Consider the following 22,945-nt stretch of genomic DNA (forward strand, 5'->3'; position numbering starts at 1 on the left):
ATTATATTTTAAATATAACATATACACTACCAGTCCAAAGTCTTTAACAGTAAAAAAAGTCTCTTTTGCTAACCAAGCCTGCACTGATTTTATCCAAAACAGCAAAAACAGTACAATTTTGAAATATTTTTACTATTTAAAATAACCGTTTACTATTTAAATATATATTTTAAAATGTAATTTATTCCTGTGATCAAAGCTACATTTTCTGCATCATTACTCCAGTCTTCAGTGTCACATGATCCTTCAGAAATCATTTTAATATGCTGATTTGCTGTTCAAAAATAATAATAATAATTATTATTATTATTATTATTAATATTATTATTATCATCAATTAACTTAACAGTTGAGTAAATTTTTTTCAGGATTCTTTGATGAATAGAAAGATCCAAAGATTAGCATTTACCTGAAATAAAAAGCTTTTGTAACATTATATGTTTTTATTATGTTTTTTATATGACATTTATAATGTTACAAAACATTTCTATTTCAGATAAAAGCTGTTCTTCTAAACTTTCTATTCATTAAAGAAACCTGAAAAAATTTAACTCATCTGTTCTTAACATAATAACAAAAATATACACATTTTTTACAGCAAATCAGAATATTGGAATGATTTCTGAAGGATCGTGTAATTGGAGAAATAATGCTAAAAATTCTGCTTTGAAATTACAAGAAGACATTACATTTCAAAATATATTCACATAGAAAACAGTTACTTTAAATAGTAAAAATGTTTTATCCAAAATTTTAATAAAAAAAAGTCAGATTTAATAATGAAAAATTTAATTGCAGTTAATCACAAAAAAGCCAGCATCTACTGAAGATATATACAGAAATATACTTATTTACTGCAGTGTTTAAGGTTTAGGACACAAAATACTCATCAAAAATTGAAATTGAAAAAAATCTGATTTAATTTTAAAAAGTAATACATTTCAATATATATATATATATATATATATATATATATATATCAAATAATAATAAAAAGAAAAAGAAAAATTAACTAAATAAGAAAAATGAAAAAAGAAAGAAAGGAAGGAAGAAAGGAAGAAAGGAGGAAAGAACTAAAAATAAAAAGAAAAATAAAGAAATAAAAAGAAAGAAAAAAAGAAAAAGAAAGATGAACTAAAAAAAATTGTATTTACTACAGTGTTTAAGGTTTGGACACAAAATACGCATCAAAATTGTAATTTAAAAAACAGATTTAATTTTATATATATATATATATATATATATATATATATATATACTCATACTCATATATATATATATATATATATATATATATATATACACACACATATATTTAAAAATATCTTATTTTAATTCATCGGATCTATTTAATCAATCAATATTACAATTAATCACAACCTATATTTGGAGTTAACTTTTTTTTAAATCCTTATTGCCTGTATAGAATACAAAACATGTATAGCTACAGAATAAAAAAGGAAAAAATTAACTTAAAGTTAACTTAAAGATAACTATTAACTTAAAGATAACTAAAATAAAGAAAATGAAGACAGTTCCACAAACATAACACCAGGCATTATTGATAACACCTACCAGCCTGCTTGCAATATAAAAGCCATTTCCATAAAAAGGAATTTTTAAACAATAAAACGCTTCGCCTATACTTTCTGATGTAGCGCAATGTACCGTCGAGGCATGAAACACATGAAAAGACCTCTAGATCTCAGTGCCACTCTCATTTCAATGTCCATTTGTCTGAGTTTGCCCCCTGCGTACCATTTAAAAAAAAAATAAAAGCCTAAATTTCTCTCTAAAACATTCCTCCCAGCAACGTCTGAGACTTTCACAGATTAAACACTCGCATTCCCCTGACAAGCCTTTCAAGGTCAACGAAACAGAGAGAGTGTGAGAGAATGTGCACAATCTCTATTAAAAAAAAATCCACAAACACACACACACACAAACTTATTTCAATCCATTTCCCCTGATGTTTATTATCTTACACATTTCTCTCCCCAAATGGCATGAGGAAAATCATAGCTTTGCCCAATCAATAACCCAGCAGTTTCATAATTAACAAATGAGTTCTGAATGGCCTTTTCTCAGCGGGACCATCCACATCTGTTTAATATCTCTGATTTATTTGCATAATAAAACATCTTGCGTTACAGAATGGCAGACGACTCTTCTAATGTAGCTGAACGTTTACGATGGATATTTACAGAGGCTTAAGAGTCCACCTGGATCAGTGCCACCGTTTATTATCTTAATTTAATACTTTAATGCTATCTAGAGTCTGTTTTTTGCTCACCTATATTCTGTCAGGCCGAGGAGCAAATTGTCACCCGAGCACGCTTAAAAACATATGACCCAGCATGCATTTAAGGTTAGGAGGATTAATTTACAGAAGGGATACTCCATATCCTCCTGCAGGCAGCCAAAGCTCATTCGTTGATGTATGAGCATTCCTGTCGGGATTCATATCCATGGGCGAGATTAATTTGTTTACTCCGCTGATGTAGTGCGTGGAAAAAGAACAATGCTTAATTTGGCACTCAACATAATTGATCTGGGTGAATTCCTGTACGCACGCCTGGCGCTCCTGATACCTGCTATGTGTGTCGAGCCAAAAGGTTACACGCAAAATAGCCCCATTTCATCCACATTGTTGCAAACGGGTGAATCAGAAATAATGAAACACTGCACGCATGCCATCTGTTATCAAATGTGGTTATGGAGATGATTTGAGATTTGCAAGCCGTTGTTGCATGGACTTTTGGGATGCCAGACTGTTGTGATAGACAAGGCTGCTTATTCAAACACGCGCCCTCTGACATGGATAAGGCGATTCAATACTTTTCATTTTTATTTATGTTTCGCTACAGCATAAGCTATCTATAATCTCATCTTTTTATTGATCTTGGTCGAGGAATTCAATTTTATTTAGGTCAAGCAGAGCTAGCGAGAAGAAACCATTTCAAATAAATCGTTTCGACTGTATGACATACAGATGCCTCCTGACCTTCTAAGAAGCAAACTTTCTTAGTAACACTTTGTTTTTGTGAAAGACTTTTAGCTGAACCCTAGAAAGCAGCCAAGCAGATGAAACAAAGCACGTCAAACTGGATTTTTGAGCCAAATGGATCTTTTGAAGTTCCAAAAATGAACTAAAAAAATTAAAATAAAATGAAAGAGAAAGAAAAATGAACTAAAAAAATAAAAATGAAAAAGAAAGAAATGAAGAAATAGAAAGAAAGAGAAATGTTAACTATAAATAAAAATGAACAAGAAAGAAAGAAAGAAAGAAAGAAGGAAAGAAAAATGAACTAAAAAATAAAAATGAAAAAGAAAGAAACGAAGAAACAGAAAGAAAGAGAAATGTTAACTATAAATAAAAATGAACAAGAAAGAAAGAAAGAAAGAAAGAAGGAAAGAAAAATGAACTAAAAATAAAAATTAAAAATTAAAATGAAAAAGAAAGAAACATAGAAACAAAGAAAAAAGAAACAGAAAATGTAGCTAAAAATAAAAATGAATAAGAAAGAAACAAAGAAATAAACAGAAAAATGAACTAAAAAGAAAAAGAAAAAAGAAAGAAAGAAAGAAAGAAAGAAAAATGAACTAAAAAATAAAAATGAAAAAGAAAATGAAAGAAAGATGAACTAAAAAAAGAAAAAAAAAACAAAAATGAAAAAGAAATAAAAAATAATTAAAATAAAATAGAAAGAAAGAAAATGAACAAAAATTAAAAAGAAAAATAAAAAAGAAGCATCAGAAAAAAGAAAAAGAAAATTTAACTAAAAATAAAAATAAATAAGAAAGAAACAAAGAAATAAAGAGAAAAATTAACTGAAATAATGAAATAAAAAGAAAAAAGAAAGAAAGAGAAAAAATAACAAAAGAAAATGAAAGAAAAAGAGAAAAATTAACTAAAAAAAAATGAAAATGAAAAAGAAAGAAAGAAAATGAACTAAAGAAATGTTAAAAAACAAAAATGAAAAATAAAAAAATTAAATATAGAAAAAAAAACAAAAATGAAAAAGAAAGCAACAAAGAAAGAAAGAAAAAAAAACTTAACTAAAAATAAAATAAATAAGAAAGAAAGAAAGAAAGAAAGAAAGAAAGAAAGAAAGAGAAAGAAAGAATAAATAAAAGTTACATGATCATTTTAGGTAAAACGGTCTATGCAATCCATAATTACAAGTAAAAAGATCTGGTAAGAAAATAATATTTCAGTATTTCTACTTCAAAATTGCATGTTTAATTCAATGTGTTGCTTGCCATTTCTTCTTAATTATTGTAATTATATAAATTTACCAGCAAATTCCATGTAAAAATTGTTTCAAAGTAAATCCTATACCTTTTTTTCATTGTAAATATTACAAAAAATGCACAGGCTGTAAGGTTAGTTGTAAGGTTATTTTTTTATATATATATATATTTTGCTTGATGTACTATGTAGGTAAATAGTTGGTAAAAAAAAAAAAAAAAATTATTTGTACGCTGAAAAAAATGTGTAGGAAATTGCTACATTCCAAATATATATGATAATTAAATGATAATAAAATTGCACTTATTAAAAGTATTTTATTTTACTTATATAATAAAAATCTGATTAAATAAAAAAAAAAATACATGCTGCTTAACTAATCAAATTAAACTGGAATTAATCAATCTATGTTTGGAGATTTAATGGAAATTGCTACATTTTACAAAAAAATACAAATAAATGACATGTCATATTAAATTTAACTAGTGCTGTCAAACAATTTATTGCGATTAATTGGATCAAAAATAAAAGTTTGTGTTTACATAATATATGTGTGTACTGTGTATATTTATTGTTTGCACGCATGTATATATTTAAGAAACATGTTGTTTATATATTAAATAAATTTATATACACACACATATATTATGTAAACAAAAACTTTTATCTTGGATCCGATTAATCGTGATTAATCGTTTGACAGCACTAAATTGAACGTGAACTTTAAGCAGAAAAACATATTTTTCTTGTACTAATCAAATTGATTTACAATTTCATTTTTTTACATTGTAGCTTTTTGCTTCTATTTTTATTTAAATGGAATTTTTAATGGAAGTTTATTAAACTCAACTATGAACTATGAACTTTATGGCATCTCCTAAGCAATGAAGCTTTCCTCTGAGTTGATCTGAATCAAGAGTTTGACCACGTAGCCAATGCTACCATAAGTTATTGTGTACTTCCCTATCTTACAGCTTCAGAACAATACGAAAAGTCAAACAAACTATTCAGAACAGGAACTTCTAAAGCAATGAACAGAAGATTTCCCACGCTTGGTTCACAAAGCCTAAACACAACCAGAGTGTTTGCAAACCGAACTAGTCCTAGATCACATTCTCCTTTTCTCAAAGGCATTTTAGATTTAAAAATCAGATGTAGGTAGTTTCTTTTGTCACACTGCAGGTTGATCTGAAATCGTGCCATTTCTTTAAGTTCATCAAAATGCCATTCAGTGGAATTGACTGACATTTTCTCCTAAAAAGCTGCTGATTTTCTGCTACAATCTAAATAGGCACCCACTGATTTTTTTGAAAATGTTGAGACGGCTAAGCAAATGCAACTTGAGTGCGTAATAGCTTTATATAAATGCTAATTCTGACCATGGCATTTAGTTCTTTTTATGGTATTATCCCCAAATAAACACACTACTCTTAGCCAATTTTCACTTTACTGCAACCATGGCCAAAGTCATCAAGCCTAACTATGACTGACATAAATGAATTTGCAATCAGCCTCCCTCTTTCTCCATCACTTAGCGCAGCTCGATCGACGGCAGGAGTTACGGGCGGACAGTATCTCCGCGAGCTCTCTGATTGCATACTGAAATTTCAAAGGCTGATTAATGAACAAACCTTCCGTCTCTGGAGTGGATTGTTTAATTATGAATCAGGACACAATGTACTCTCCAAACCGTCAAAATTATACGTACACACACACAAGGACTCTTCAGTGGAAACAAAGCCAGGTAAATTTAGCCACTTCATCAAGAACCAGCCCTAAATAGCGTTGACAAAAATTCTGCAGAGTTTGATAAGGATTGATGCATGCCATATATAACATTTAATAGAGCACTTTAATCCCAGTAGATATTTTTAGAGGATTCTCCAAGGAAAAAACAGTTTAAAGTACTAACAGGTTGAAACAAGCCAAAACGGTAGTTGTTATGGCTAAATTGTGTAACAGAATAGTGTTCATCTCCAAAAATAAGCAATGTCATGTTATAACAATATATGTGATAATTAGGTTTAGTTTAGAGAAGAAATTAGTTGCTCAAAAACATATACACTGCCCTCCAAAAGTCTGGAAACGCTTTAGAAAAGTGGGGTTTTGGACAATATTGGCATAATTTTGCACTGATAAGGGACAACGCAAACTATGAAAACATTTTATTACATAAACAGTTTATACATAGAAAAACATACATTTTCGATTAATCAAAATAACCACCATTAGCAGCTATTACAGCTCTGCATAATCTGGGCCTAAATTCATTGTGTTCAAAACCTAATTGGCAATCAGTTGTTGAAGCTATTAAGGTGTGCTGACCCAAAAATCTTTTAAAAACCTGCGCCGAGTTTAAACCAGTAACCAGGCATCACATCTGGCAAAGGGGCATGTCTGACTTTGACATGTATATATTGCCATTATTATGTAATCAAGATGAAAATTATTTTTGCTGGTCTTCAATGATAATGTCAAGTTACTTTAATGTATTTGCACCAAAAAATGATAAGGATTTATGATAAAATCGTCCAAAACCACACTTTGCCAGGGGTGTTTCCAAACTTTTGGAGGGCAGTGTATACAATAGTAAAATGTGACTAAACAAACACATTCATATGATACTTTGAGAAAGACTATCCTAATGAGCAATCTTTCATTCAATCAAGCCACCGATTCATTGAGAAATGAAACAAGTGAGTGTCGTAAAGGGATAACTCACCCAAAAATGAAAATTACCCCATGTTTACTCACCCTGAAGCCATCCTAGGTGTATATGACTTTTTGCTTTCAGATGAATACAATTGGAGTTATATTAAAAAATGTCCTGGCTCTTTCAAGCTTTATAATGGCAGTGAATGGGTGTCGAGACTTTGAGGTGCAATAAAGTGCATCCATCCATCATAAAAAATCCTCCACAGCTCTAGGAGTTAATAAAGGCCTTCTGAAGTGAAATGATGTGTTTGTGTAAACAAAATATCCACATTTAAAACTTTATTAACCGTAATCTCTAGCTTCCGCTAACTTGTTGGAAACGCAGAGGAGAGAGCAAAACAAATCACTGGTCACAAATTAAAAAACGAGTATTTGTAAAGAAAAAAGTTGAAAAATATCAAAGATTTTCAATATAAGCCAAGACTGGTTTTTCCTTTGCTGTAAACAAAACTCTTGCATATTTCTCAGCATATTCTCAACTTATGCTACGCTTACGTCCAACAATTAGCAGAAGCTAAAGATTATGGTTTATAAAGTTTTAAATATGGATATTTTCAGTGTTGGGGGTAATGCATTACAAGTAACGTGAGTTATGTAATAATATTACTTTTTTCAAGTAACTAGTAAAGTAACGCATTCCTTTTTAATTTCTAAGAAAATATCTGAGTTACTTTTTCAAATAAGTAACGGCAGTTACTTTTTTCCCCATTTAAGTCTCCTGCCGGGAAATTGGGAGTAAACATGATGTTACTGTATTCTATACTAAATTTGAACATGCATTAGTTCATCTCACTTAAAAAACAGATTCAGTATTCCTCAAAATGAATAAAAACAGTGAAATGCAAACTCAGAATATGACGCAACCCTGCAATAATTTAAATGCACTTTCAGCCTGAGTTGAATTCATTTCACTTTTGGTGTAAAAGGGCTTTTACATTAGAATTGTTTTATATTAAAAACAATGAAGCAAGCCCTGCCTATTTAAAAAAGTAACGCAAAAGTAACGTAATGCATTACTTTTTATAAAAAAGTAACTAAGTAACGTAATTAGTTACTTTTTCAGGGAGTAACACAAAATTGTAATGCATTACTTTTAAAAGTAACTTTCCCCAACACTGGATATTTTTCTTATACAATCTCATTGATTCACTTCAGAAGGCCTTTATTAACCCCTCGGAACAGTGTGGAGTACTTTTTATGATTGATGGATCCACTTTATGGGAGTTTAAAATTTCATCACCCATTCACTGTCATTATAAAGCTTGGACGAGCCAGGACATTTTTTAATATAACTCCAGTTGTATTCATCTGAAAGTAGAAAGTCATATACACCTAGAATGACTTCAGGGTGAGTAAATCATGGGGTAGTTTTCATTTTTGGGTGAACTATCCATTTAATAAGTGAATAACTTAATCATTCATTCAATAGATTTGTTCAAAGCAACCGATTCATTCATACAAGAAACAAGGGACTGTCTTTCTAATGTAAGTGAGTCGCTGAATCATTCAATCACCAATTTGTTCAAAGCTAGGGCTGGACGATAAATTGCATGCAATATTTTATGCACATCTTCAACGATGCATCTCGTGCATGGACAAAATTAACACTAGAGACAAGTTACCGTCTAAAGGAGTGAGTCGTTGAATCATTCATTCAACCGATTCAATCAAATATACAGATTCATACAGAAACTAAACAAGTGATGGTCTTAATGAGTGAGGCACTGAATCATTCATTCAACAAATTTGTTCAAAGCCACCACCAGTTCATTCAGACACAAAACTGTGATTGTTTTCTGAGTGAGTCACTGAATCACTTACTCAACCGATTTGTTGCAAACACTTTTTCATTCAGGAATGAATTCAGGAATGTTCACACAAACTGATTATAAAAAAGAGTGACAACTGCGTTTTATAATTGAAGGTTCACCATGATTTTTAAAAATACATAGAGCCCAAATAGAGCCGTATGCACTCATGTAATTTGGTGTACAAACAGTTTTCACTCAGAAACTGTTGGTAAATTTCACAAGAACAAAAAATGCCAAGAAACACACTGAATTAAATGTGAGGTAGAAAGACTTTGCTGTTCTTTGCACAAAATGGGTTTAAGAATCACACTTGTTATGCATGTATGTAAAGTTTAAATGTAGCCATCAAAATATGAAAAAAAGGAATGAAACAAGACTATTTTAAATATGAGGCCCAAAGCAAATGAATGCTACTATGACTCTGTAAGCATGCAGGAATGTGTGCGTTTATGATATTAGCTAATCAAAAGACAATGCAGCTCAGTCAGAGAGATGGCTGACCTTTTCATGTGCCAGCAAGATGATGTGAGCCACCTTGAAGGCTCCACTGTCTGACGTTTCACCTCTCTAATAAAATCTGTGTCTGCTGTGATCCACAAACCACCAGCTGCTAGCGGAGAAGGTTATCTGATTACTTATAAGACACTGCAATCATACTCACTCTACACCGAGGGAGGGCAGAGACGGAGAAAATCAACACTACCGTAACTTGCTTCTAAGGTCATAGATGGTTCTGAACCGTAAGCTCAAACAGATCCGAAACAGACTGAATACACAGACTAAATAAACAGCACAGTACTGCGTGACTTGAAAACAAGTTGTAAGAATCTGTTTTCAATGTAAATATTTGAAGAAAATTCCCTTTAGCCAAGACTAGATGAAGAAAAACAATATTCAGTGACAGTAGGTCTACAAAAAGTGACAGAAATAGGGCTCTAGAATAACAATTTACTTGCAGTACATCTTTCTAGACGTAACATGTCATTTTTGAGTGTGTTTTGATTATTACTGTTCAAAAGTTTCTAGTAAAAACCTTTTTTTGAATGTTTTTCTCCGCCACTGAATAAAAAGTGTTATTGCAACTTTTCCGTCAGAATTGCATGAATCGCAATTGTGAGTTATAAAGTCACAATTGCAAGAAATAAAGTCAGAACTGCGAGTTAAAAAAAAAAGTCAGAATTGCATGATATAAACTCGGAATTATGAGTTATAAAGTTAGAATTGTGAGATATAAAGTCACAATTCTGACTTTTTTGTCAGAATTGCATTTTATAAACTCACAACTGCAAGAAATAAAGTCAGAACTGTGAGTTAAAAACAAAAATGTCAAAATTGCATGATATAAACTCGGAATTGTGAGTTATAAAGTTAGAACTGCGAGATATAAAGTCACAATTCTGACTTTTTTGTTTAGAATTGCATTATATAAACAATTGCAAGAAATAAAGTCAGAACTGCGAGAAAAAAGGGCAATTCTGACTTTTTTTGTCAGAATTTTGTGATATAAACTTGCAATTGTGAGTTATAAAGTTAGAATTGCAAGACATGAAGTCACAATTCTGATTTTTTTTTTTTTTTTTTGTCAGAATGGCATGAAATGAACTCACAATTGCAAGAAAGAAAGTCAGAACTGCGAGTTAAAAACTGGTAATTCTGACTTTTTTGTCAGAATTGCGTGATATAAACTCGGAATTGTGAGATATAAACTTGCAATTGTGAGTTATAAAATCCAATTTTGAGGGGGAAAAAAGACTGATATGTTCTCAAAATTGCAAGGTCATATCTCACAATTGCGCTACAAAGTTTTCATCTCGTAATTCTGACTTTATTTCTCACAAGTGAGTTCATATCACACAATTCTGACCAAAAAAAGTCAGAATTGTTACTTTATATCTTGTAGTTCTAACTTTATAACTTGCAATTGCGAGTTTATGTCATGCAATTCTGAGAAAAAAGTCAAAATTGTGAGCTTATATCATGCAATCCTGAGAAAAAAGAATTGTTGTGAAATGTTATTACTTTTTAAAATAGTAAACTTTTTCAAATACATTTTAATTTATTACTGATTAATATTTTTGTAAATTTAAAAAAATTCAAAAGAAAACTATTTATAGTATTTAAAATAGAAATCTTTTGTAAAATCATAAAAATCATTGGTGATCAATGTAACGTGCTGAAAATTATGACTTTCTTTAAAATGAACCAAAAAAATCTTACTGAATTTAACGGCATATACTGTTTATATATTTGTATACTGTGTATCTTTTGTTATATATTTTAATGGATTTCATAATGCATAAATGGCCTTTTGTAACACCCACAGCCAAGAGACACTCCCACTTTATTAATAAACACAAAGATCACAATCTCTTTTGCATAATTACGTAAACCACAGACGTTATGCTATATGCCTATAATTGTAACTAAAATAATATATAGAAACAGAATTGTAACCCAGGACCACAAAACCAGTCATAAGGTTGAATTATATTAAATTGATAATTGATAAATCATATGATCATTGATGTATGAATTGTTAGGACAGGACAATATTTGGCCAAGATACAATTATTTAAAAATCTGGAATCTGTGGGTGCAAAACAATCAAAATAATGAGAAAATCGTCTTTAAAGTTGTCCAAATGAAGTTCTTAGCAATGCATATGACTAATCAAAATCAAGTTTTATATCTACATATATCTTCATGGAACATGATCTTCACTTAACATCCTAATGATTTTTGGCATAAAAGGAAAATCGATCATTTTAACCAATGCAATGCTTTTTTGGCTATTGCTACAAATATACCCATGCTACTTAGGACTGGTTTTGTGGTCCAGGATCACAATTCGGTACAAATACAATAACCTAAAATATAAGTCATCTGCAAAGTCACAGGATTCAGGAACACACATTATAGCTATAAGAGAATTGCTAAACACACACACACACACACACACACACACACATAAAGCAATTTCTGCTGATTTTGAGAAACCATGAAGAATGACTGATGAGCAGTGATGTTGTTTGGGAATATCCTGACACTGTGAGTACCAGTTTCCAAACAAGAAAATGGGCTCCTCTCAACATGATTGCCAAGCTGTTTTGGGACAGAGCTGTAGAGGATGCTATGATTTGATTTATTATCTGGACGGGCGGTTGCTAAGGCCATCATTACTGCAATCACATCCAGACTTCTGTTTGCATTCAGATAAAGCTTTTGTCTGAGTTTTACACTCAGATTACCAACATATCAGGGCTTTACATTAACGCTTTTCTAAGCCCAATACTATACTCTATATATGGCCATAATAACAGCAAAATGTTTCCAGTGTGTCGTGACGTGACGTGCTATCTATGCAGGGTCAAAAATATCTTAATTTGCGTTCCGAAGATGAACAAAGGTCTTACGGGTTTGGAAACGACATGATGGTGAGTAATTAATGACAGAATTTTCCTTTTTGGATGAACTGTCCCTTTAAAGCCGTCAGGCAGGTAAACCATCAGTTTAACTTTGCCTGTAAGACAAGCATGTGAAGAAGTTTGACATTCCACTCCGTCTGCAAGCTGATGTGTCTCAGGTGTAGACATCATTTAATTTATTAATTTGCTCTGTGACAACAACTGCTCCTAGGAAAGTGAAACTTCTACCCAGTTAATCATAGATTACACTATCTAGGGCATTCCGAAAGTGAAACACACTGTTGCCCCAGTAGCAAGTAATCACAGTATAGCGCCGGCTCATTTCCCATGCACGGACACTCTTTAATAAAATATCCATGGGCTCCCACCCAAGTCCAGAAATGTAATATGGAGTTAATGACATACGCCAAAGTGACACACACACCAATGGCATGTGGTGAACTTGTTAAATGAGAAGGCAAAGTCCCCTCTCTGGGCTTTTTTTTTTTTTTTAAGTCCGATGTAAATTCCAGGTTAAAGGCTTGGAAAATGAAAAACCATTTACTTTACACTATTAACAAGTAAATATAATATACTATAATAATCTAACCAAAGCAACCAACCAAAGTTTTTAAATTAAAGTTTTTAATGCACAAAGTTTTTGTTGCAGTTTTGTGTGTGTGTGTGTGTGTGTGTGTGTGTGTGTGTGTGTACCTGGTATTTATCACGTTATGGGGACCAAATGTCCCCACAAGGATAGTAATACCAGTCAATTTTGACCTTGTGGGGACATTTTTTTAGGTCCCCATGAGGAAACAGGCTTATAAATCATGCAGAATGAGTTTTTTTGAGAAAGTAAAAATGTGCACAGTCTCCTGTGAGGGCTAGGTTTAGGTGTAGGGTAGGTGTAGGGCGATAGAAAATATGGTTTGTACAGTATAAAAACCATTATGTCTTCAGATTGTCCCCATAAAACATGGAAACACAATGTGTGTGTGTGTGTGTGTGTTACTATAGCCTACTTTTTAACTGTTATTTAGCTAATATTAAGTTTTTAATAATAAAAACAACATTTGATATGAGTTTGCACTTCACTTTACTTTATTAGACAACTAACTACACTGTAAAAAATAAAAAACACAATTTGTTGAGTCAGCTTAAAATAAATTGTTACCCCGCTGCCTTAAAATTTTAAGTTCAGTCAACTAAAATAAGTTTAGTCAACTTTAAATGTTAAGTTGTACTAAGTAACAACTTAGATATTTGTATTTGCTAAACTTAACAGATGAGTAAGTAACCCAGCTGCCTTAAAATTTTAAGTTGACTCAACTCAAATATCTACGTTGTCACTTAGTATAATTTAACATTTCAATTTGAATAAACTTTTTTTGAGTTGACTTTGAGTTGAACTTAAAATTAAGGCAGCCAGGTTACAAATTATTTTAAGTTGACTCAACAAATTGTTTTTTACAGTGTAGGCATGCATGATATTATCGAACCAATATTGGAATCAGCCAACAGTGGCTTTAAATGTAAATGTCGGCATCGGCCGATATGAAAAATGTGACCCTGGACCACATTGGTCATAAGGGTCAATTTTTTGAAATCTAGGTTCATACAAAGCTGAATAAATAAGCTTTCTATTGATGCATGGCTTGTTAGCACAGAAAAATATTTGGCTGAGATACAACTATTTAAAAAACTGTAATCTGAGGGTGCAAACAAATCAAAATATTGAGAAAAATCGCCTTTAAAGTTGTCCAAATTAAGTTCTTAGCAATGCATAATACAAATCAAAAATTAAGTTTTGATATATTTACGGTAGGAAATTTACAAAATATTGTCATGGAACATGATCTTTACTTAATATCCCAATGATTTTTGGCATAAAAGAAAATCTATAATTTTGACCTATACAGTGTATTTTTGGCTATTGCGACTTCTGAATGGTTTTGTGGTCCAGGGTCACAAATTTTGCCAATATGTCTTGCCGATAAGAGGAATAACTCACATGTGCTCAGAGTGTGCTAGCGATTAGATCACGTCGGTAGTGCGGCTCATTCTTGGAAGCAAAGTTTTGCCTGAATGATGATTAGATTCACTGTTTGGATCGCTGCATTTAATCTGAGAATGCACGTACAGAATGACGCGTTCAGTGTGTGATAGAGTAAACAACAATAGCATGTGCAGTGGCAGCCAGGGTTGCCAGGTTTTCACAACAAAACCTGCCCAATTGCTACTCAAAACTAGCCCAAAACTAGCATTTTTGTGTCGGGGCTCCCCTGGTAAATTTGCATTTCAGAGGCTAAATATGATGTTACTGGGGTCGCTTCAACCCGCGGACATCAAAAACTACCCGCAGCAACAGTGTAAAAGTAGCCCAATTCCGCGGGAAAACCACCGACTTGGCAACACTGATGGCAGCAGTGGCAGCCTCCCCTGAGTCCAAATGCCCATTCGGTAAGGAGTTTTAATTCCGTAGAGGGCGCTGTTGACCTACTTCTAATAAAATGAAAGTAAAATACACAAATAACATTTAGACTGTGTTTCTTATTAAATAAAGCAGTATTTGATGTCATAAAAACATTAGTATTGTTTTGATTTAAAGGTCAGAAGCTATAGCTTACATGAATTAAAAAAAAAATAAAATAAATCACAAACATGACACTTGTAAATTAAATAATTGTATATATACTGATTTATTCATTAATGTGTAATGTTATATTTTTTTAAACAAATTATAAGCTCTAAAAGATTTTCAGAATTTTTTCAACTCTTTTGCTTTTAGACCATCTACAAATGTTAAATCTTAAGATAAAATTTAAGGTTACCACTGCATTTTTCGGAAAAAAAATAAATAAATAAATAAATAAATAAATAAATAAATAAATAAAATGCAACGATTGATATATAGTTTATTTTTGAAAGCTTCAAACTGTCATTAAAAAAGAAAAACTAAAATTAAAAATAATTTGCTTATAATTTCTACACAGGAGAGAATTTGTGTTGTTTCCAAACAATAGGAAATATATTGGTATCAGCATCGGTTATCGGCTAAAATGCATTGAAAATTATCGGCATATCAGATATCGGCAAAAACCCAATATTGTGCATCCCCTAACTAAGTTAATTAACCTTTGATTTTCATTGTAAAGACAAAAGCCACTAAGATTTTTTAATTTTTTATATTTTAGCATTGTTTATAAAATCTTATATGCAAATTTTAGGTTTAGTAATTTTGTTTTTTTTGTCTTTTTATTCGTTTTTTAGAATTTTAAATATCTACATTTAGCTTTAATTATTTTTTTATTTCCGTTTCACCTTTAGAATTTTTAGAACTTAAACTTTGACTTATTTTATTTTAGTTAGTTGCATACAGTGGGCACCCAAAAAAAAAAATTAAGTCCAATGAAGTGCATCCACCCATCATAAAAAGTACTCCACACGTGTCCAAGGGATTAATAAAGTCCTTCTGAAGCGAACTGATGCATTTTTGTAAGGAAATTATCTGTATTTAAAACTTTATAAACTGTAATCTCTAGCTTCCAGTAACTGTCATACTCGCGTTCATGAGAGAGCGGCTTTCCAGGAGATAACGTAGGATGTAGGTGAATGCAACGTCGAATACGGAAGCACAGAGGAGAGAGCAAAACAGAAAGCAGAAGCCAGAAATTATGGTTTATAAAGTTTTAAATAGATATTTTTCTTATACAAATGCATTGATTCACTTCAGAAGCCTGTGTGGAGTATATTTTATGATGGATGGATGCACTTTTTAGGCTTCAAAATCTCAACACCCATTCACTGCCATTATAAAACTCGGAAGAGCCATGATATTTTTTAATAAAACTTTGATTGTACTCATCTGAAAAAAGAAAGTCATATACACCTAGGATGGTTTGAGGGTGAGTAAATCATTTTTAGGTGAACTGTCCCTTTAACAAAAGTCTAAAACAAATTAACCAGCCAAGTTTTTAATCATGAGTTGTTTTTTGCTTAATTTGTTCCTAATACATAATTAATTTAGTCATTAACAATATTAATAATACTACTAAAATATACATATATATACATTTGTAATGATTACTTTCTATTACCTTCTCTTTGACCAGCATTGCCTTCTCTACCTCCTATAGGAAAAAAACACTGCTGACACACACACAAAGATTTAAAGTACAATCACACACTTTCATGTATCAAAGGGACGCACATACACACACCCAACAAGGTCAAGCTGTGTCAGCATAGGGCTAATCCAAAGCCTAGCCTTTCAAAGATCTGCATGGATGATAACACTGCCAGCAAGAACCCGTGTCCAGCATAGCGCAGGAGGGGCAGAGAGAGACATTCTTGGCTTATTGCATTAGCATAACACTCTATTTACTTATTTCTCTTGCACAAATTCAGTCCAGCAGAGCACCCATGCCGTTTTCCCTGTTACTGCGGCCAACAGATCTGAGAGCTGCGGGAGGAAATGGAATTCAGGTGACATTCAGCAGGTGCTGATGACTCACAAACATTTGGGTTATCAGACGTGCCACATCCTTGTTTCGGTATCAAGAATAGAAAGTTCGGTAATGCAGTTCATATACTCCCTCTATAGGACTAATTATATTGTAGAGTGATGCTGTTGTTATCAACGTCAAGGTACGAGCTTTAACGTCAGCTGCTTAATTTAAATTCGGAATAATTAACACTTCTTATTTTGTGCGTTCTAACACTTAAGGCAACGTTTCATTCAGGTGCAAGGAGAAAGAGGAGGGGGGAGAGAAAACTCCACATGGAGCATGTAGGTCACTCTAACCTTTCGTGAAGAACATTAGTTAAAATGTCAGGTTTGAGGCAGGTCTAACCGCCTGCCTGAGCTCTGCACATACTACTAGTACATTACCAAAATAGCTGCAAAATAATGTTGAAACAATATGTAGGTCAAGTTTCCTCATCTTGAAGTGAAGCAGTGGCAGCGGGGATTATTCAGATACTAAAAACCTCCATATGCGAACATTAAAATCTACAGTAATTAAATATTAAGGTTAGAAGTTTTTCGGCCCATTTTTTAAGTTTCAGTACCAGACCTTTGGTTTTATTCACAAAATACTAATATGTTTCGTTCTAGCACACAATTTTTTTTTGTCCTTTATGATCTCCAGGGCTGCAGATAACTTATCAAATAAAACAAAGAACACTGAAATATTATTACAGTTTAAATTAACTGTTGTGCTGCTTAATATTGTTGTGGAAATCATAAAAAAATCTGAATTCTTTGATGAATATACCGTTCTAAAGAACAACATTTATTTATGTAAATCTTTTTTAGCATTATAAATGTCTTACTGTCATTTTTGATCAACTGAATGCATCTTCACAGAATAAAAGTCCCCAAAAATAAATAAAAAAAAATCTTACTGACTGACCTTACTTTTTCTGTCATATTAGGTTTTTTTTTTTACTTTTTTTTTTACTTTTTGGTTAATGGTTAAATTGAATTAAAATGAATTTAAAAACCATGTCTAATTAATTGAAATGAAACTTACACAATTTAACAGCAATTTATTAAAAATGTGAAAAATTACATTTCTAAGGCCCAATGAAATGTTTAACCCAAATTTTGTTCTATTTTTACTAAATTCTGTGTTTTCCATTAATTTTCTGGATTCCATGTTAATGGTTTCATTACATTTTAATAATCAAAAGCATCTCTAATTAACAGATTTGATCAAAATATTTATTTATTTCAGAATTACTGTATTGTGTATTTACATTTATCTGGTACATAAATTCCTTAAAAAATGTTTTTAATATTAATTTTATTAGTAGTACTGGTACTGTCATTACATTAAGTAATTAGTGCTAGGAAACGATTAATCGCGATTAAATCGCATCCAAAATAAAAGTGTTCGTGTACATAATATATGCGTACTGTGTATATTATGATGGTTATATATATATATATATATATATATATATATATATATATAGACACACATACATGTTATATTTGTATATTAAATATATTTATATAATATGAAATATTTTAGGGCTGTCAAACAATCGTGATTAATCACATACAAAATAAAAGTTTGAGTTTTCCTATTAAATGTGTGTGTACTATGTGTAATTATTAAGTATATATAAACACAAATTAATGTATATATTTAAGAGAAATTTGTTGCATTTGTATTTATTTACAAAATATTTTTATTTATATATAATATAAATTATTTAAAAATGAACTTTTATTCTGTATGCGATTAATTGCAATTAATCGTTTGACAGCCCTAAAATATATACATGTAATAATTGTAAAATATATACTGTATGTGTGTGTCTTTATATATACATAATAAATATACACAGCACACAACACATATATTATATAAACAAAAACTTTTATTGTGGATGAGATTAATCACGATTATTGCTGCCCAGCACTGTAAGTCAATCACAGTTTTTTTTAAGTTAAACCAAACTTTTATTTTGACAGGTTGCTATAAAGAGCTTTACGTTTCTATACAATGTGACAATGTGTGTTTGTATATGATATGACAATAGTTTTTCTCAAACGAAATGGTTAAATGTTAATGAAGTGACTCTCAGTAAACAAAACCACGTATATGCGGCATTCATTCACACAGAGACATGCAGAACATGCAGGATTCATATTTAAATAGTATTTTTGCGGTTTAATATTCCCAGACACTAGTTAATATCATATTTTGATTTAAGTGTACTGACCTATGTTTGATTTATTCATCCGAATTTGGGCAAATTCTGTGACACTTCAAGTTATATGGTAAATTACATTTTTATGACTGGATTCCAGTCATAAAAATCATAGGGCCCCACTTACTTTCTTCCAAAAAGAAGCAATTTTAATAGGTTTTTCATGGAATTACAATGAGGGCTGTAGCTTTCAAGCTTCAAAAAACTCAAGTTATTATTCACTGATAATCTTCTGCTCCACTGAGCCTGGATTTTGTGAAAGAATCATTCAGAGGGAATCATTTTTGGAAATTGTGATCCACAATCAAAGATCTGACTCAACGATTTGTTCATGAAATGGCTAGTGCGGTTTCTCTCATCATGGCGACTTATGAGTCCAAAGATTCAATGCCACAAACCTCTCAACTTTTCAGTCTCTAGCTCTTTCTCAGAAGCATTCATTGTAGCAGTCAGGGAACTTGTGAACACCACTCTTCCTTTGTGCTCCTAAAACCGTACAGAAGTCAGCCAATCAGACTGCAACTGCCGACTACAGGCAGTTCTAGCTATTTTTGTGTGCAAGATGCATCAGAACAGTCTGTGGGTGTGCCGTCTGAGACTATAAGCCGGATAACTACCATACTCTCATCCCATCTCTCTAATGGGGGATTTCATTTTTTTAATCATGTACGGTTGCTTGCCTATGGATTTTTTTTCTTTTATCCACTGCTTCCATTATGGGGCTCTCATACTGTAGAGAAGCTGTGCAATCCACAAAGCTGCCCAGGGACAAACACACTATGTTTTGCACAGAACTGTCAAGCTGGATGATCTTTATGCCATAATAAAATATAAACAAGTGAATAATCAAGCCATCTCGATTCAAGAGTTTTTAGAGATGCACGTACCACGCACGAATAACCGGGGGATGGGACACATACAGGATTTCGCCAGTTCCAGTGAACGCTGTTGGTTGAATTGTCAATTATCAAGTGGAAGCTACAGCAAACCACCCAGAAAGCATCTAGAAAAGGTCATCTGTCAAAGCCCTCCAACCGAACAAGAAGGAGATTTGTGAGAGATGCCACAGAGAGGCCGACAATCACTTTGAAGGAGCTAAAGAGTTCAGTAGCCGAGGAGGAAGTAAAGGTGCAGCCGTCAACCATATCAAGCACTCCGCATAGCACCGGGAGGGCGGAAAACAAATGAAGCCGTTTCGCCAAAAGAAATTAAATGCATGGAAGCATGTCTAAACTTTGACAGAATGCATAATAACGACGCATATGCGACGTCTGAAAAGATTTGGTTAGAAAAATATTAATGCTGGAGTTGAGTTAAAGTGGTCAAATGATGGTTCTCTTACATTTGTATGTTTTTGTTTTGATATTTTACAAGGCTGAAATTTAATTTGCTTGCAGACATTGTGCTGTAAGTTCATTTGTATGGACAAGATACATTATATTTATGTAAAATATTATATTTGCATTGCCTCAAGACGGTTTGTGCTTGCTCAAAATACTTTTGCGGGTTTTTGCGAGCGATCATTAAAATTTTTTGGAGCAAGTGCAAAGCTGCTTAGGAAAGGAATTTTAAGAATGAATGAAGTTTCTCAAGGGAGCTCAAAAGTTTTGCAAGCGAATGCAAATTTTCTTGAGGGGAAAAAGCATTTTTGTTATAAGGAGCAAAATCAAATGATGATGAAATAAAAAAAAACATGATAATTAAATTAAAAATTAACAAAAATATGAGAAAAAAGAACACTGCATGACTTTAAAATTAGTCCTGTCAAATCGATTAATCGCGATTAATTGCATCCAAAATAAGTTTGCGTTTACATAATATATATATATATATATATATATATATATATATATATGTTTCTTAAATATATTCATGTATGTGTGTGTATTTATGTAAATATACATAATACACACATATATTATGTAAACACAAACTTTTATTTTGGATGTGATTAATCATGATTAATCGATTTGACAACTAACTAAAATGCATTTTTAGAAGGGAAAAAATGTAGAAAGTATGTAAATATTATATTTGCATTTCCTCAAGAAGCTTTGTGCTTGCTCTGAATATTTTTTTTAAATATGTTTGCATTTTTTTCAAGCGATCATAAAAAAAAATGGTTTTTGATATGTCAACATTTGAAGCGGATCAAAACATTTCATCAAAGTTGTCCAAAAACCAAAACAATACCTATGTCAACTTTGATGAACTTTTGATGATCCACTTTAAATGTTGACTACTGTATACATATACATACATATGTAAATATACAAAGTACACACACATATATTATGTAAAGAAACTTTTATTTTGCATGCGATTAATCACGCATTTTTGTTATAAGGAACAAAATCAAATGACAAATTAACAAAACTATGACAAAAAAAGAACACTGCATGACTTTAAAAATTAAATCGATTAATCACGATTAATCACATCCAAATAAGTTTGTGTTTACACAATATATATTACATACATGTCTTAAATATATACATATATGTGTGCGTATTTATATATACACGTAAAAAAATATACATAGTACACACACACATATATTATGTAAATACAAAATTTAACTTTGGATGCGATTAATCGTTTCGACAGCACTAACTAAAATGCATTTTTTGACTAGAAAAAAATGTAGGGAGAATTGCAGACAGCTAGTTTTAATATAAAACATATTTGCACTGCCTTAAGAAGCTTTGTGCTCGCTCGAAATATTTTTGCGCTTTTTTTCAAGCGAACATAAAAAAAGTTTCTCAGGGAATGCAAACATTTTCTGAGCAAACGCAAAGCTCCTTAGGGAAAGAATTTTAAGAATGAATGCAAAGTTTCTCGAGGAGATCAAAAGTTTTGCAAGCAAATACAAATTTCCTAGAGAAAAAAAACATTTTTGTTATAAGGAAGAAAAACAAATGACGATATAAAAAAATATGACAAATAAATTACAAATTAACAAAAAGATGACAAAAACCTGCATAACTTTAAAAATTAGTGATGTCAAATCGATTAATCGCTATTAATCATATCCAAAATAAGTTTGTGTTTACACAATATATATTACAAATAGTTTGGAAATATATACATGTATGTGTGTATTTACACACATACACATGCAAATATACATAGTACAAACATTTTCTGAGCAAACGCAAAGCTTCTTAGGAAAACAATTTTGAAAATAAATGCAAAGTTTCTCATGGGAGCTCAAAAGTTTTGCAAGCAAATGTAAATTTTCTTGAGGGAAAAAGCATTTTTGATATAAGGCACAGAATCAAATGATGATGAAATAAAAAACATGATAATTAAATTAAATATTAACAAAAATATGACAAAAAAGAACACTGCATGACTTTAAAATTAGTGCTGTCAAATTGATTAATCGCATCCAAAATAAGTTTGTGTTCACATAATATATATGTTTATATCCATGTATGTGTGTGTATTTATGTAAATATGCATAATACACGTAAGCGAAAATTTTTTATTTTGGATGCGATTAATCATGATTAATCGATTTGACAACACTAACTAAAATGCATTTTGTAGAATGCACAAAGAATTGCAGACAGCTAGTGTTTATATTAAATGTTGTATGTGCATTGCCTCAAGAAGAGAAAAAAAAAGAAAAAAAAAAAAAAACTTTTTCTGTGCAAACGCAAAAGATTACTGAAAATTTTGTGACTGTACCATTTTTACGCTTTTTTCCATGTCTTGAAAATCCACCCTGTCCTTAAGACGAACTATTCAGTCGGCTCCTCGTTCAGACAAACCGCTAGTGAGTTATATTGTTTTGCAAATCCCGACCTGGAACTGAATTGATTTTGTGGAGAATATTTTCTTATATCAAATCCTATACACAAGTCATTTTTGAGTCAGTGTTTTGATTATAATTCAATAGAACGAGGGTTTGTAATTCAGCAAAATAAGAGAATTGGTTTAGGCTCTGATTGTATTTTCAAAGGCTCTGTAAGTTATTCATGAGCAAAGCTCTATCTTATTTAGACACATGGTTGAGAAACTCAAGGATGCTTTGA

At 31.5% G+C, this 22,945-nt stretch overlaps 1 protein-coding gene across 1 annotated transcript in view; it reads right to left on the bottom strand.

Moving 5' to 3' along the window:
- The window catches only part of dok6 (docking protein 6), a 102,987-nt gene that overhangs the window by 62,615 nt on the left and 17,427 nt on the right, over nucleotides 1–22,945 (bottom strand). The window lies entirely within an intron of this gene.

Source organism: Labeo rohita, chromosome 24 (assembly GCF_022985175.1).
Source record: "Labeo rohita strain BAU-BD-2019 chromosome 24, IGBB_LRoh.1.0, whole genome shotgun sequence".
NCBI classification, from domain to species: domain Eukaryota; kingdom Metazoa; phylum Chordata; class Actinopteri; order Cypriniformes; family Cyprinidae; genus Labeo; species Labeo rohita.